Below are 13,289 nucleotides of genomic sequence, written 5' to 3'. Positions count from 1 at the left end.
AGGCAGAGGAAACAAAACTCATAGCATATTTAAAATAGTATCTAGAGCTTTCATCAAGGCTCTTATTACAGATGGCATAGTTGTAGCTATGGCATTCCAGCATCCCCATAATGACTGGCTACATAACAATTACGGTTACCTCATGTATTTGGAGGGAGAGGTGTGGCTTTGAAATCTAAGCCCAGGACTGCAGGCCAGGAAGTCCTGAGTGTATATCCAACTTTGACAAGAACTGCAAAAATTAGTCTCTGGCAAATAATTTAACTTGTTTTTTATGGCATTGTTAATTTTTATTTTACTGTCTGTGTGACGGGCACAAGAATGCTACTAGCATCTCATTGCCATTGAAGCACTTGAATGATATCAGTTGTCAACTGAATACCAAATGTGTCCTATGTGCAACACTCAGGGCCCTGAGGAACCCAAGAGCAGTATAATGTTCCTCCCCTCAAGGATCTGTGTGTCTTAAGGGAACGTGGAGGCTGTGTATGGTGCTTCGAATGGTGTCTGATATAGTTTTAAGTCTTCAAAAAACATACATTCACTTCCTTCTTCCACCTTTGAATCTGGCTTCTGCCCAGGGCTAGAATCCCTGATTCCAGGCCTGATGGAGCATTTTCTGAGATGGATTCTTCCCATCTAGATTGTCTAGATTGCCTAGATTGTCAGTGCCATGAGAATAGGGACCAGGTCTTATTCATGCTCCATCCCCAGTAACCAGGACCATGCCTGGCACATGAAATGTGCTCAATACATTTTGTTGAGTGAATGATCTTCCAAGAAAATTCATTCTATTTTTGGCTTAGCCTCATTGTTAAAGAAGTGAGCTGAAATCTACCTCCCTGTCACTTGCATTCACTGATTCTTCTCTTCCCTAATCTAAATAGTTCTCAATAAATGTAAGCTCTTTTTCTACCTCCCCTTCATGCCCTTCTGGCATCATCGCCCTCATGAATATCACAAGAGACTATTTAAATCCCTTGCTGAAATCTAGATACTACTGACTGTACCTCCAGTGTTCCTCTAATCCATTAGCCAAATAATTAAAAACTCACAATGTAATTGAGGAAATCCATCCTGAAACAAGAAACAAAGAGGAATCAAAGCCTTTAAATGTGGTGGGTGATTGTGGTCAGACAGGAGTAAATTCAGGAGTTCAGAAAAGGGAGCTATCCTTAGGGTATAAAAGAGTGAGAAGAGATTTTCTGCAGTTTTGGGGCTGAAATGTTGATTCATTCATTTTAAGACCTAGATGAAGCAAACAACACAGTACTTCCTCTCACATGTTCACTCTCTAGTGGAGGAGACAGGTAACTATCAAGTGAATTAATAAAGTGAACTTAAAAGATGGTGCTATGAAGAAAAAGGCAGGGTGCTGGGAGGGAGAATAATGAGGTGAGGTAGGTAAGGGACAAACATCAGCTTTAGAGAGAACGGGGGTCAGAAAGCCTCTCTGAGGAGCCATCAGGAAGGAGCTTGAGAAAAAGTAAGGGTGGGAGGGGTTTAAAGCATGAACTGGAGGACAGATGTTAGAATCAGTGAAGTACAAGGAAAGAAACAAACATGAACTCCAAGGTAAAACTTGTGTTTAAGCAAATATCTAGCTCAAAATCTTTTGTTATTCCAAATATTTGAGCATTACTTCATATAAAAACATACACATGCAAATACGTTCTGAAACATGTAAATAGTTTATATGTTCCCAAAAGGATTTGAAGCAACTTATAGAAATATAACAGGAAATAATTCAGAAATTGTGATGAAGGTGAAAAGTAGACAGTGCTCCCTTCGGCAGCACATATACTAAAATTGGAACGATACTGAGAAGATTAGCATGGCCCCTGTGCAAGGATGACACGCAGATTTGTGAAGCGTTCCATATTTTTAAGCAGCCGCAAATCACAGAGAGATCAGCTCGGTGCTTTGTGTCCACCTAGAGGGGTGGGATAGGGAGAGTGGGAGGGAGATGCAAGAGGGAGGGGATATGGGGATATATGTATACGTATAGCTTATTCACTTTGTTATACAGCAGCAACTAACACAACAATGTAAAGCAATTATACTCCAATAAAGATGTTAAAAAAAAAAAAGAAAAGTAAAGACAAACAGAGGAAGGAAAATGAAGTCAATAGTTAGGACTGACATACAAAAGTGCATATTATACAGTTCTAAACAGTAACTAGATCTGGGCTGTATATTTGATTCTGAGCTTCCAGGAACAGAGCAATAGGGAAATACGAACAATTATGAAATTCAGTGTGCCCATAATAAAAAAAAATGAAGTAGTTCTTAAGAGAAATATAGCTTCCTGGTATTAAGATCTGAGAGAAATACTCCTTCATCATGAGTCACTCTGTGACATAATGGTCAAAGTCCTCAACAATATCCCTGCAGTAAACACAACAGCAAGATTCCCAGGGCCATCTCTCAGAACTAGCTTCAGTGCATAAAACCAAAGCGCAGCTCAGTAAAAGCAGTTCTATAAGGGGCCAGAGGCAATCCAGCTACAGAGCTTATACTAGCAGCTGTGAATCAGGGATAACATTTAGAATGTCTAGAGTAATGGATGGATTACTTATCCTTCAGGTAATCCTCAATGAATATTACTTCTTTCAGCTGAGCTTTTGATGAATAATGTGTAGTAGAGGACTGAAGTCATTTCTCTGGCAAGAAACTAGAGTGGAAATGATCTTGCTGCTAATTAATAATTGTTTTGAAAATCAACAGCACTGAAGATAGGACTAACAATCTTTTAGAGAAGTAAGGGGTCTAACAGTATGATAGCTTGAAAAAAGGCTATCCTACTGCCATTTGGAAGTGGACTTAAAACTTTCCTCAAGAAATAGATCTTAACCCACATAATCACATGGACAGATAATGCCTCAGGCCCCAAAGTTCTTCCACACACATGTGGTCAAGATCATTCTAGCCTCTATGAGTCAAGAGAACTCAATAAAATTAGTTAAAAATTTTTACTTTCCAGGTAACTGCATAGTGCGTGTGCTGTATAAATTTTTTGTCAATAAATCAATTAAATGTTGGAGGACAGCGACCTAAAACAATATTTGAATATAAAAAGAGTTGATCTCAAGCCATGCTTTCTGACGATAATTATGTAGAAAGATTCAGAGCCTGCTTAGTGTAATATCCTCAGCATAGAGGCAAATAATTATCTTTCCCTTCTTTAAAAAAAAAAAAAAAAAGCCATGCACTAAGCTCATCTAAAAGTGCCTTTAAGGGGCTTCTCTGGTGGTCCAGTGGTTAAGACCTCGTGCTTCCACTGCATGGGGCACGGGCTCCATCCCTGGCTGGGGAACTAAGATCCCACATGCCCTGCGACACGGCCGGGGGGAAAAAAGTGGTTTTAGTTCTTTAAGGAGCACATTTTGAAAGAAAAAGGGGAAGCTTTCTGCTTGAACCAGTAGAGTTATCTGATCTGTTAGTTTGACCGAGACTGGCTAGCTGGTTGCCAAACTGGTTTTGTTTCCCTCTGGGCCCACAGTTCAACTAAATTTCCCAGCCTCCCTTGCAGTTAGGTGTAGGCAAGAGAATTCTGGCCAGTTGAATTGGATGTATTTCACCTTCAGGATGGTGCAAGAAACCTCAGAGTGACTTTGGGTGTAGTGTACCGAAGACGATAGACCTTTCCGTCAGTCTGGGTCACTCAACACCCAAGCTCTTATTGGGCATATGTGTGAGAGAAATAACTTTATATTGCATTAAGCCACTGAGATATCAAAGTTTGTTGCTACAGCAGCTAGTGTACAGTCAATACAACATTTAAATCAAGTCAAGAATATGCTTCTACCTCTCTGTACCTCAGTTTCCATAACCGTAAATGTAGATTTTAATAGCACTTACCTCCTAAATTTGCTCTAAGAATTAAATGTGTTAATTCATGTTAATGCTTCCAACAGTGCCTAGCACATAGTAGACATTCAATTCATGTTAACTATTATGGTTATTACAATAGTACAAATCTTCCTAGTAGAATTAAGTTCCATATAACTCAAATTTCCTCTGACTATTCAGACTGTAGTAACAAGTGATGTCACATCCATGTTATTATCTGCACTGTGCTGATCTGTGCCCCAATCACTGCAGGATTCCAGTACATTTCTTGGTCACCTTGGGTTGTCCCATACATGCTCTGAAATTATTCTCTGATCTCCATTTTGTTGTCTGCTAACCACTTTTTTTTTTTTTTTCTGGTATGCGGGCCTCTCACTGTTGTGGCCTCTCCCGTTGCGGAGCACAGGCTCTGGACGCGCAGGCTCAGCGGCCATGGCTCACGAGCCTAGCCACTTCGCGATATGTGGGATCTTCCCGGACCGGGGCATGAACCTGTGTCCCCTGCATCGGCAGGCAGACTCTCAACCACTGCGCCACCAGGGAAGCCCTGCTAACCACTTTTGAAGTTACTGGGAAGTAGGGGGTGGCAGAATGAGGACGGCTTGCCGTCACGGTGTACTGCCTCTCATCTGTCCCAAAGCTAGAAACCCTCAAAGCGCCAAAATAGACTCCCATCCATCTGTATCTGTTTTTTCTCAAATTTGCTTTAATTTTTAAACTTTGTGTAATAATATACTGCGTTTCAGAAAATATTAGAAACACATTTAAGGAATTATTCTCAGATATCACAGAACGAGTTTTAATTCATTTAATTTTCCATTGTCCATCAACAGGCTTATGGGAGGGGCAAACAGTCCACACCACTGAATCCAGGAATTCTCAGTGAGGTGCCTGAGCCTCTTCTTAACCCACTTCTTGTCCATACAGTGGGTCACCACAGTTTACCCCAAAACTGCTCCTAGGTTTGGCTCACAGGGAGTTTTAACCTGAGGCCCACAGACCTCCCTACCCAGCTGAAATAATCCCCAGGATATCCATGGACAGAACTCAGGAGGCCTGTGATCTTGGATGGGGAAAAAAAATTTATATATATATATATATATATATATATATATATATATATAAATTTTTCTTTTTTTTACTAATCTCTAATAGAAATTTAGCAATTCCTTCATTACTAATGTAGGCAACAAGTTATAGTAGTATTAGCTGTACCTGTGACTGTCACCAACAGATATACCAATAGATATTTCTATGTCACATTATAGCAGTTAAAATATTTTGAAATAGCATTTATGCTCACACTACTATGAAATTACGGTAGTCACTAGATCTGCCATTGTCCTCCCTTTTGTCTTATTTCATACATTAATAAGGATGTATATTACTATAGCAAATGCTGATTTAATATTCTGAGAACTATATTTTAATATAATTGGCTTCTAAATGTTTGTATGTAGAAACATTGTTCTGAGAAAGGAATCTATAGACTTTACCTGACTGCCAAAAGGGTCCATGGTACAAAAAAGAAAAATCTTTGGGTTATTGGGTTTGACATTAACTACACACCCCCATGTACTTTTCCTTACTCACCCTCCTCTGTAGTCTTGAAGAGCACTATAGTGGTGACAAACACTCAGACACGTTGAAATGTCATCCCCTAAGACAGCATGGTAGGTGATTAAGAGCCTGGGCACTGGAGTCAACTTGTCCTGCTCCACCACTTAGTAACTGTGTGACCCAGGGCAAGTTACTTAACCTCTCTGTGCCTCATGTCTGTAAAATGGGAATTATAATTTTTCCTTCCTCATAGGGTTATTGTGAAGAATAAACAAGTTAATCCATTAAGTCTCTTAGAGTCTAGCACACAGTAAGCTCTCAGAAAATGTTAGCTGCCCTTTCAAGTGCCTGTCACAGCTGTTTCTTTATGATATTTATAGGGAAGGGAGAGGAAGAGAGAAAAGAGTAGGCTAGACTTTCCTCTTATGAGTCATAGCCTACACATATTACTTTTATGATGCACAAAATTGATATCCTTTTTTAAAGCACGCATAGTTCTTCCTTGAAAAGTTTCCAATTTAATTTTATGTTTTATATAATAAGTCCCAACTGAATCTTTTTTAATGCTTCCATAGCTGTACAAATGCTCCCTGCCCTTGGCTTACAAAGCAGGGCTTCCATTTAAATAATATTCGTCTTTCATAATTCATGCTCCTTTCTAAGCCCTTTAAGAGGTGAATCTTGGCTATGTCATTTTAACTGAAGGGGAGAAAATATTAAAAATAAATGAAAGTAGATTCAGTCATTCATTCATTTAACAATTATTACACTCCTGCTCTGTGCCAGGCACTGCTCTAAATGCTGAGGACTTAGTGATGAACAACACAAAGTCCCCGCTGTCACTGAGCTTACTTTCTAGTGTGGACAATGAACTAAAAGTATCAGGAGGTGATCAATGCTTCACAGAGCATTAAAATAAAGTGATGTTATATACATAAGGACTAGGTAGTTATTTTATATTGGGTAGTCAGGGAAGTTCTCCCCAAAGAGGTGACATTTAAGCAGAGGTCTGGATAACAAAACAGAGCTAGCCAACAAGGAGACAACATTCCACGCAAAGGGAAGAGCTAGTGCAAATTCATTAGAGCAGGACTGAGCTTACCTGTTCTTATCTCTTTAGGAATGAAAAGAAGGCTGCTGTTGCTGGAACATAGTGTGCAAAGGGTGGAGCCATTCAGGAGAGGTAAACAGGGATGAGATATTGTGAGGTTTTGCAAGTAAAGGCAAGGTTTATTTTCAGTGCAATGGGAAGCTACTACAGAGTTTTAGTCAGAGGCGAGGTGATCTGATATACCATTTAAAAGCACTCCGAGATAGGGAGGGAGAGTTGAAAATAAATAAAGTTCACCTACTCATGGGGAATGAATTTATTGGGGCAAGACTAGATATGGGAAGACTGGTTGGATGGTGGCTTAGACCAGGATTACAGCAGAGAGATGGCAAAGATGGTCAGTTTATGCGTTAGAGTATATTTTGGAGGTAAAGCCAGTAATACTGATTGGGACATGAAGAAGTGAGAGGAGTCAAGGATAACTCCTGACCTTTTGGCCTATGTAACTGGGCTGATGGTGCCAATTATAGAGATGGATAAATCCTGGGGGAATGAGGGGATGAGGAAGTGGGAACAGATGTGAGATAATGAGTTGCAATTTCTCATTTAGTGCTCATCTTAATTTTGAGTTGCCTATCAAACATCCAAATGGAGATATCAGATATACAGTTACACAAGTTTTAAGTTCAGGGGAGAAGGCAGGGGCTGGAAATATAAGTTTAAGAATCATTGGCCTAGGAATGGTATTTAAAACCACGGGACTTGATGAGCTCACCTAGTTAGACAGTATAAACAAAGAAAAAAGAGTTGAAGACTAGGTCTTGGGGTCCTCCTAACTTTGGAGCTCTGATAAAGGGGAAGGAGCTGATAAGAAACTAAGAAGTAAGCAGGAAGATGGAAGGAAAACAAGATGAACCTGGCATGATGGAAGCTTTGAGAACAAAGTGTTCCAGGAGGGAGTGATAACTAATGTCAGAAAATGCTGAGTGGTGCAGAAGGATGAGGACAGAGAATTGACCTGTCTTTGGCAAGATGTGGGTCAATAGTGACTTGATAGGAGATGTTTCAGTATGTGGAGGGGGATGAAAGTCCAGGGGGATGAGAAAGTAGAGTTGGCAAGTATGAGACAGTTCTTTTGAGGCACCAAAATCAGGCAGAAGCTGGAGGTGGTGTAAGATCAAGGGAGAGAGGGAGGTTATGTGTGTAAGGGGGTTAAATGAGGAGGGCTGGGTAGGGAAGTTGTGAGAAAGGAAAATATAGGTCTAAACTTTGGTTTCTGCCCTCAGGGAGTTTATGATCTTATCTGGGAGAAGTTGAGGATTGCAGTAGCAAAAAATTTAGGCTTTGGATTAAATAAAACAGTATCTGTAATGCTGAGCACGATGCCTAACAGTAAGAACTCAATAAATGGAAGTTATAATTACAAAACAATTTGAAAGCACTCTAAGATAGGCAGTAATTAAGGACTAAACTGAGTAAGTAATTAAATGTTAGGATTTTAGAAAATGGAGAGATTACTGTCAGCCACAGCGACCATACTTCCCAGATAAAACTCAGGACCCATCATATGACAGTGGGTTAACAAAAATCTGTCAATATATTTATGTGAACAAATTTGCAAAGGTCTAAGATTTAAAAAAACTTTCAGCCACCTACTTAAACAATTGCCTATATTGGAGATACTTAAGTTCCATGTATCCCCAAATACCCTGAGCCATTTTGAGGCCTCTGTACCTGTGCTCTTGCTTTTCCCTCTTCCTGAAACACCATTCCCCACCTTTACATGACTAACTCCTACTCATTCTTCAGGGCTACTTCCTCTGGGAAGCCCCTCTTGCCCTGCCCTCCCCTCCAGCGGGGCTGGGAGCTCCTGTGTTGGGACCTTGTGCACAATTTTACCATAGCTTTTACCACACTGTATTGACATTTTGTATTTGTGTACCTTTTGCGGTTTTTTCTGTTGTTTTGGGGTTTACTAGACTGCAGGCTTTCCAAGGGCAGTGTCAAGATTGTATTCACCGTTTTTTCCCTTGCACTCAGCCCAGCTTCTGGCCGATCTCAATCAATGTCTATGGAACCCAACTGAATCTAATACTAGGACTATGCTGGAATATCCTGGACACAAGTCCTTGAATGACGGATACCTAGCTTAAACACCCCACCGTAATCTTATAACAGGTTTATAACATGAGAACTACTCAAGACCCCATCCTTCCTCACTCCCTCTGAGTCTGCACGATTCCACATACTTCCTGAGCTGTTTTACAACACTTCCCAATAAACTTTTTAAAAAATCTTTTTTTTGATCATTCAGCTTCTAATCAAAATGTATTAGCATCCAGTGCAGTCTAACTATACTTCATGCCAAAATTATTAAGCTCTCATATTTTTCTCTTCTAAGTTGAAAGGAATACACACTCATGGTAACAAAGCCAATCTGTATAAAAGGAATATGTAGTTAAAAGGAAGGCTCCATTCTGTTGCTGACTCCCAGCCTCCCACGTCCTCTTTGTAGACACAGTCACTACTACCAACTTCTTTTGTATCCTTCCAGAGGTATCCTATGCTATTACAACACACTCCGATGTTTTTTATTTTAATAAATTTATTTTACTTATTTTTATTTTTGGCTGCATTTGGTCTTCGTTGCTGTGTGAGGGCTTTCTCTAGTTGCAGCAAGTAGGGGCTACTCTTCATTGTGGTGCCTAGGCTTCTCATCGTGGTGGCTTCTCGTGTTGCGGTGCACGGGCTCTAGGAGCGTGGGCTTCAGTAGTTGTGGCACAAGGGCTCAGTAGTTATGGCTCACGGTCTCTAGAGCACAGGCTCAGTAGTTGTAGTGCATGGGCTTAGTTGCTCTGCCGCATGAGGGATCTTCCCAGACCAGGGCTCGAACCTGTGTCCCCTGCAGTGGCAGGCAGATTCTTAACCAATGTGCCACCAGGGAAGCCCTCACACACTCTGTTTTTTAAAACATAAATACTAGCATTCCACAGATTATTTGCAACCTGGCTTTTTCCTTTAACAGATAGCTTGACTGTAACCTCATGAGAAAAGCCTTGAGGGGAAAGTACCCACCTAAGCCATTCCTGGATTCCTGACCAAAGAAACTGTGAGATAGCAAATTTTTGTTGCTGTAAACCGTTAAGCTTTGGGATAATTTGATATGCACCAATAGATAACTAATATACCTTCATCCTCTCCTCTTTTTCCTGAGCTTCCCAAGTTTCTTAGAGATATCTCTAGTAATGCTTTTAGAACACTACATCATACTTGTTTCTAAGTCTCTTTCCCCTACTTGACTATCTCCAAGGACAGGAATCCTGGCCCAGTTAGCTTTATATTTACTGTGTCTTACACAAAGTTCAAGCTAGAACATCATCACTTCCCTAGATTTTTGCAATAACCTCCAAACTGGGCTGCTCAAATCCCCTCTAGCCTCTCTCTGATCCATTCTCTACCCAGCCCTAAGAAATCTTTTTAAAATGCAACTTGGGTTATTTGAGAGCTTAAAATCCTTCTCCTCATTCTTAGGATAAAGACCTAAAATTTTAATACAGCCTCCCAGGCCTGGCATGGTCTGCTTGCCCCATCATCACATATAAAGCCACTTCCGCTTTGTTCCCAGCACAACAGCAACACTGGTTTTTCATTTCCTCAGCTGAACCATGCCCCTTCCTCCCTCACTGTCTTTGCTCACACTGTTCCCTCTGCCTGGGATGTTTTTCCCCTCCTCCTCCCTCAATTTCTACTCATCCTTTAGATCTCAGCTCAATGTCATTTCTGCAGGGAATGCTTTTCTGCTTTCCATTCTAAATCAAAGAACCCTATAGTTTTCTTTCATACCACTTATCACAATTGAGATTAAGTGATTGTTTAATTAGGTGTTTAATATTTGTCTCCCCTGGTGGACTCTAAGCTCTGTTAGGGAGGGGACACCTTGTCTTGTTCACTACTGTATCCCCAGCACAGACCGTAGTGCCTGACATATTGAAAATAAGGGCTCAATACTTTTTTTTTCTTTTTCTTTTTTGCTAAATGAAACACAGAACTAACATTTCCTATTCCTTCTTCAAATCTTTTCATCATCTACACATTGAACCTTCTGAGGGTCATTCCTCTATGACAGTGTTATCTACCTTAGGTAATGACTTCTGAGAGGTAGAGATCACAGCTTTTAAGTTGTATCATATAGGACCCAGCAGAGTTCTCCTACTGAGGTGGGGATACAGCTTTGGGAAAGGAAAGAGAATAGGATTACTTATTAACGGCCTTTTGTAGCTACTTTATTGCTGTTAATATCTCTTTGGCCTGTTGGGGGCAGTGTGAAGTTAAAGGAGCATGAGGCAAGCAGTCCCACCCAGCTTTGGATCCCAGCTACAGTACTTAGTAGCTGTGTGACTCTGGGCAAATTACTCATGTTCTCTGTTCCTCAAATTCCTCAGCTATAAAATGAGGATATCATAATGGTACCGTTTCATGAGGTTGTTGGAGGGATTCTTGTAAATTCCTCTCCATGACTTGTAAAGCACTAAGAACAGGGACTGGCCTTAGGAAATGCTCAATAAATGTCAGATACTATTTTTACCTGTGGTAAAACAAGGTTGCCCATTTCTCATTTGGTACTGGAAGAAGTTTGGGAATATTTGTGGTGCTGTGAAGTTCCCTGTGGGAGGTTAGGATTGGAACACTTAAAAGTATAATGCCTCCTCCTCAATTCTTTTCTCTACCTTTAAATCTTAATATTGAAGCCAGTGGGAGAAGGGAAAGAGAAGAAACAGCTGCCAGCTATGTTCTATTTGGTTCCAAATGAAAGCAGCACCAGTTTGCACTTTCTCCTAGAAGTTTCTGTTTCTATTGTTCACACGTGCATCTTCATATGCCTATTGCCAGAGAGATGAGATAAGCTAAGCAAGAGCTACCATTTCAGATTCTTGACACCTGGTAGTTTGTGAATGCTGCTTTTTTGGAATCCAGAGAACCATCAAGCTCCCTTTCTTCCTCTTCTTATTGGGACCCTTCCGATTGATCAGAGCCTATGAAGTATTGGCCATTCAAGAGCCATAATAAAACAGTAATAAAATAATGAAGTCTGAACTGCAACAAGGAACTCACTCAAGCAAGGGCCCTCTGCTGCTGGGACCCAGAGGAAATATTTCTCCTAAGAAAAATGTAAGAAGGATACAAAAAAGTCAAACAGATAATCTTCCCTCAAGACACAGTGTTCTCTCAAGTCCAGGTCCTTCTTTTCTGAAGGAAGGCACACTCAATTCTGGGGCAGAAGCTAGGAAACCAGCCCGAGACAATTGGTTTTCCCCTCCCTTTTTAATCCCCTGAAAGAGCTGCCAATTCTAGAAATTCCTCCTTTGATCAGAAGATAAAGCAGAACAATGCACTAAGCAGATTCCTAAGGGACATTCTTCGAGGGTGTGTAAAGCCTGCCTGGAAGTGTGTGTACATGGGGGGAGGAGGGGAGTTGGTGGAAAACTAGGAGTAGGAAGGGTGGGTGGAACAAGAGTTGGTAGCCACAGCCACAAGGAATAATCATATAGTTGCTTCTAGACTTTATAGAGTAGCAACTCCAGCCAGTCTCATTTCCTGGGAGGCATAGGCATGTTTATTACAGTGATTAGAGGGCTTCATCCACTTCAAATCCTCCCTCCAAAAAAAAAAAAGACGAAAGAAGAATCGGATTTATATTCCACTATTTGTTGGAAGTGAGTTTTTACTTCTCTTACAGCTTTCTCACTTTTTTTTTTTCCCCCCCGTCGGAGAATTGCAGCCCATACTAGTCTGTCACATTAGACTGGGAACCTCTGGAAGGAGCTGTTCTCTTACTGCTTAAGGGACAAAAATACTATGGATTAGAATTAGAACTGAGTTTGAATCATGCCCCCAGCTTCACCATCTGTAAATGGGTTTAATTTTCCTATCTGCTTAACATGGTCATGTAATTTTTTTAATCTAACATTTGAGGGCTAAATACTTTACAAGCATAATCTCATTCAATTCTCATGAGGAAGGTATTATTATGGAGATCGTATGTGAAGATATTTTGTAATGTAGAAAAGAGCCGTCTGGCTGTGTTATTATTGGGCCATCTCCTTCACCTGAGAATTAGATGAGACACTGATGTGAAAGCACTTTAAACGATCCACGTGATGGGCGGACTACTAACTACACACCCCGCAGCACCTGATCCACTGTGAGGACTCGGTAAACGCTGGTTGGAGTGAACGATTTTATATCTTGCCTGTTCCCTTCAGTCCTCCAATCACAAACTAATCTCCTCGGGCCTGGGGCCAAAACCACGAATCTGGGAGCTGCAGCCCGGATGCAGGCGAGTGCAGAGTCCCAGGAGAGGGCACGGGAACAATAGAACAGTTCGGTGGTTGGAGTGGGGGGTACTTTGGACGCCGGGCCTGAGAAGGGCCGACTGGGGTCCCCGGAGACCCCCTCCACTGGTCTGGAGCTGCACATAGAGACGTCCTGAACCCGCAGGGCACTCCTGCCGGGGAGCCGGAGTCACCCCCCACGCTCCCCCAGCTAGAGCCTCAAGCGACGCGCCCAAGCCCCGCCCACTCCTCAGGTAGGCCGTCCACACCAGCCAATCCACAAGAAGCCTGGGCACGGAAGGCGGTGCTTAACCGGCCGGAAGTGACGTCTCTGCTTGGCTGGCCGCAGAGTCCGCCGATGCTTTCGGCAGCGGCTGAGGCGGCTGAGTGGAAAATGGCTCGGACCGTGGCGGCTGTGCAGGCTTGGGTTGCGGTGGAGGCAGAGGCTCAGGCAGCGTGAGGTGAGGAGCGGTAGGTGCGGCGGGGGCCGGAAC

The 13,289-nt window shown here is 41.7% G+C and overlaps 2 protein-coding genes across 10 annotated transcripts in view; one reads left to right on the top strand and one right to left on the bottom strand.

Moving 5' to 3' along the window:
- PIK3C2A (phosphatidylinositol-4-phosphate 3-kinase catalytic subunit type 2 alpha) overlaps positions 1–13,289 on the top strand; it is a 168,262-nt gene that overhangs the window by 50,009 nt on the left and 104,964 nt on the right. For 2 of the 4 annotated variants that reach the window (XM_082628637.1, XM_082628634.1), the window contains exon 1: positions 13,152–13,256. The exons of 1 other annotated variant lie outside the window; for it this stretch is intronic. The gene's annotated coding sequence lies outside the window, so the exon portion shown is untranslated. Of the gene's footprint in view, positions 1–12,807; positions 13,050–13,151; positions 13,257–13,289 lie in introns of those variants that run through there. One more of the 4 variants, XM_082628635.1, reaches the window with a different exon arrangement.
- Positions 1–13,289, bottom strand: part of NUCB2 (nucleobindin 2) — a gene marked incomplete at its 5' end in the record, with an annotated part of 110,646 nt that overhangs the window by 96,922 nt on the left and 435 nt on the right. The gene's annotated exons all lie outside the window — the stretch shown is intronic.

This window comes from Mesoplodon mirus (assembly GCF_964341445.2).
Source record: "Mesoplodon mirus genome assembly, chromosome: 7".
Classification (NCBI taxonomy): Eukaryota; Metazoa; Chordata; class Mammalia; order Artiodactyla; family Ziphiidae; genus Mesoplodon; species Mesoplodon mirus.
This window is presented reverse-complemented; position numbering and strand designations above follow the sequence as displayed.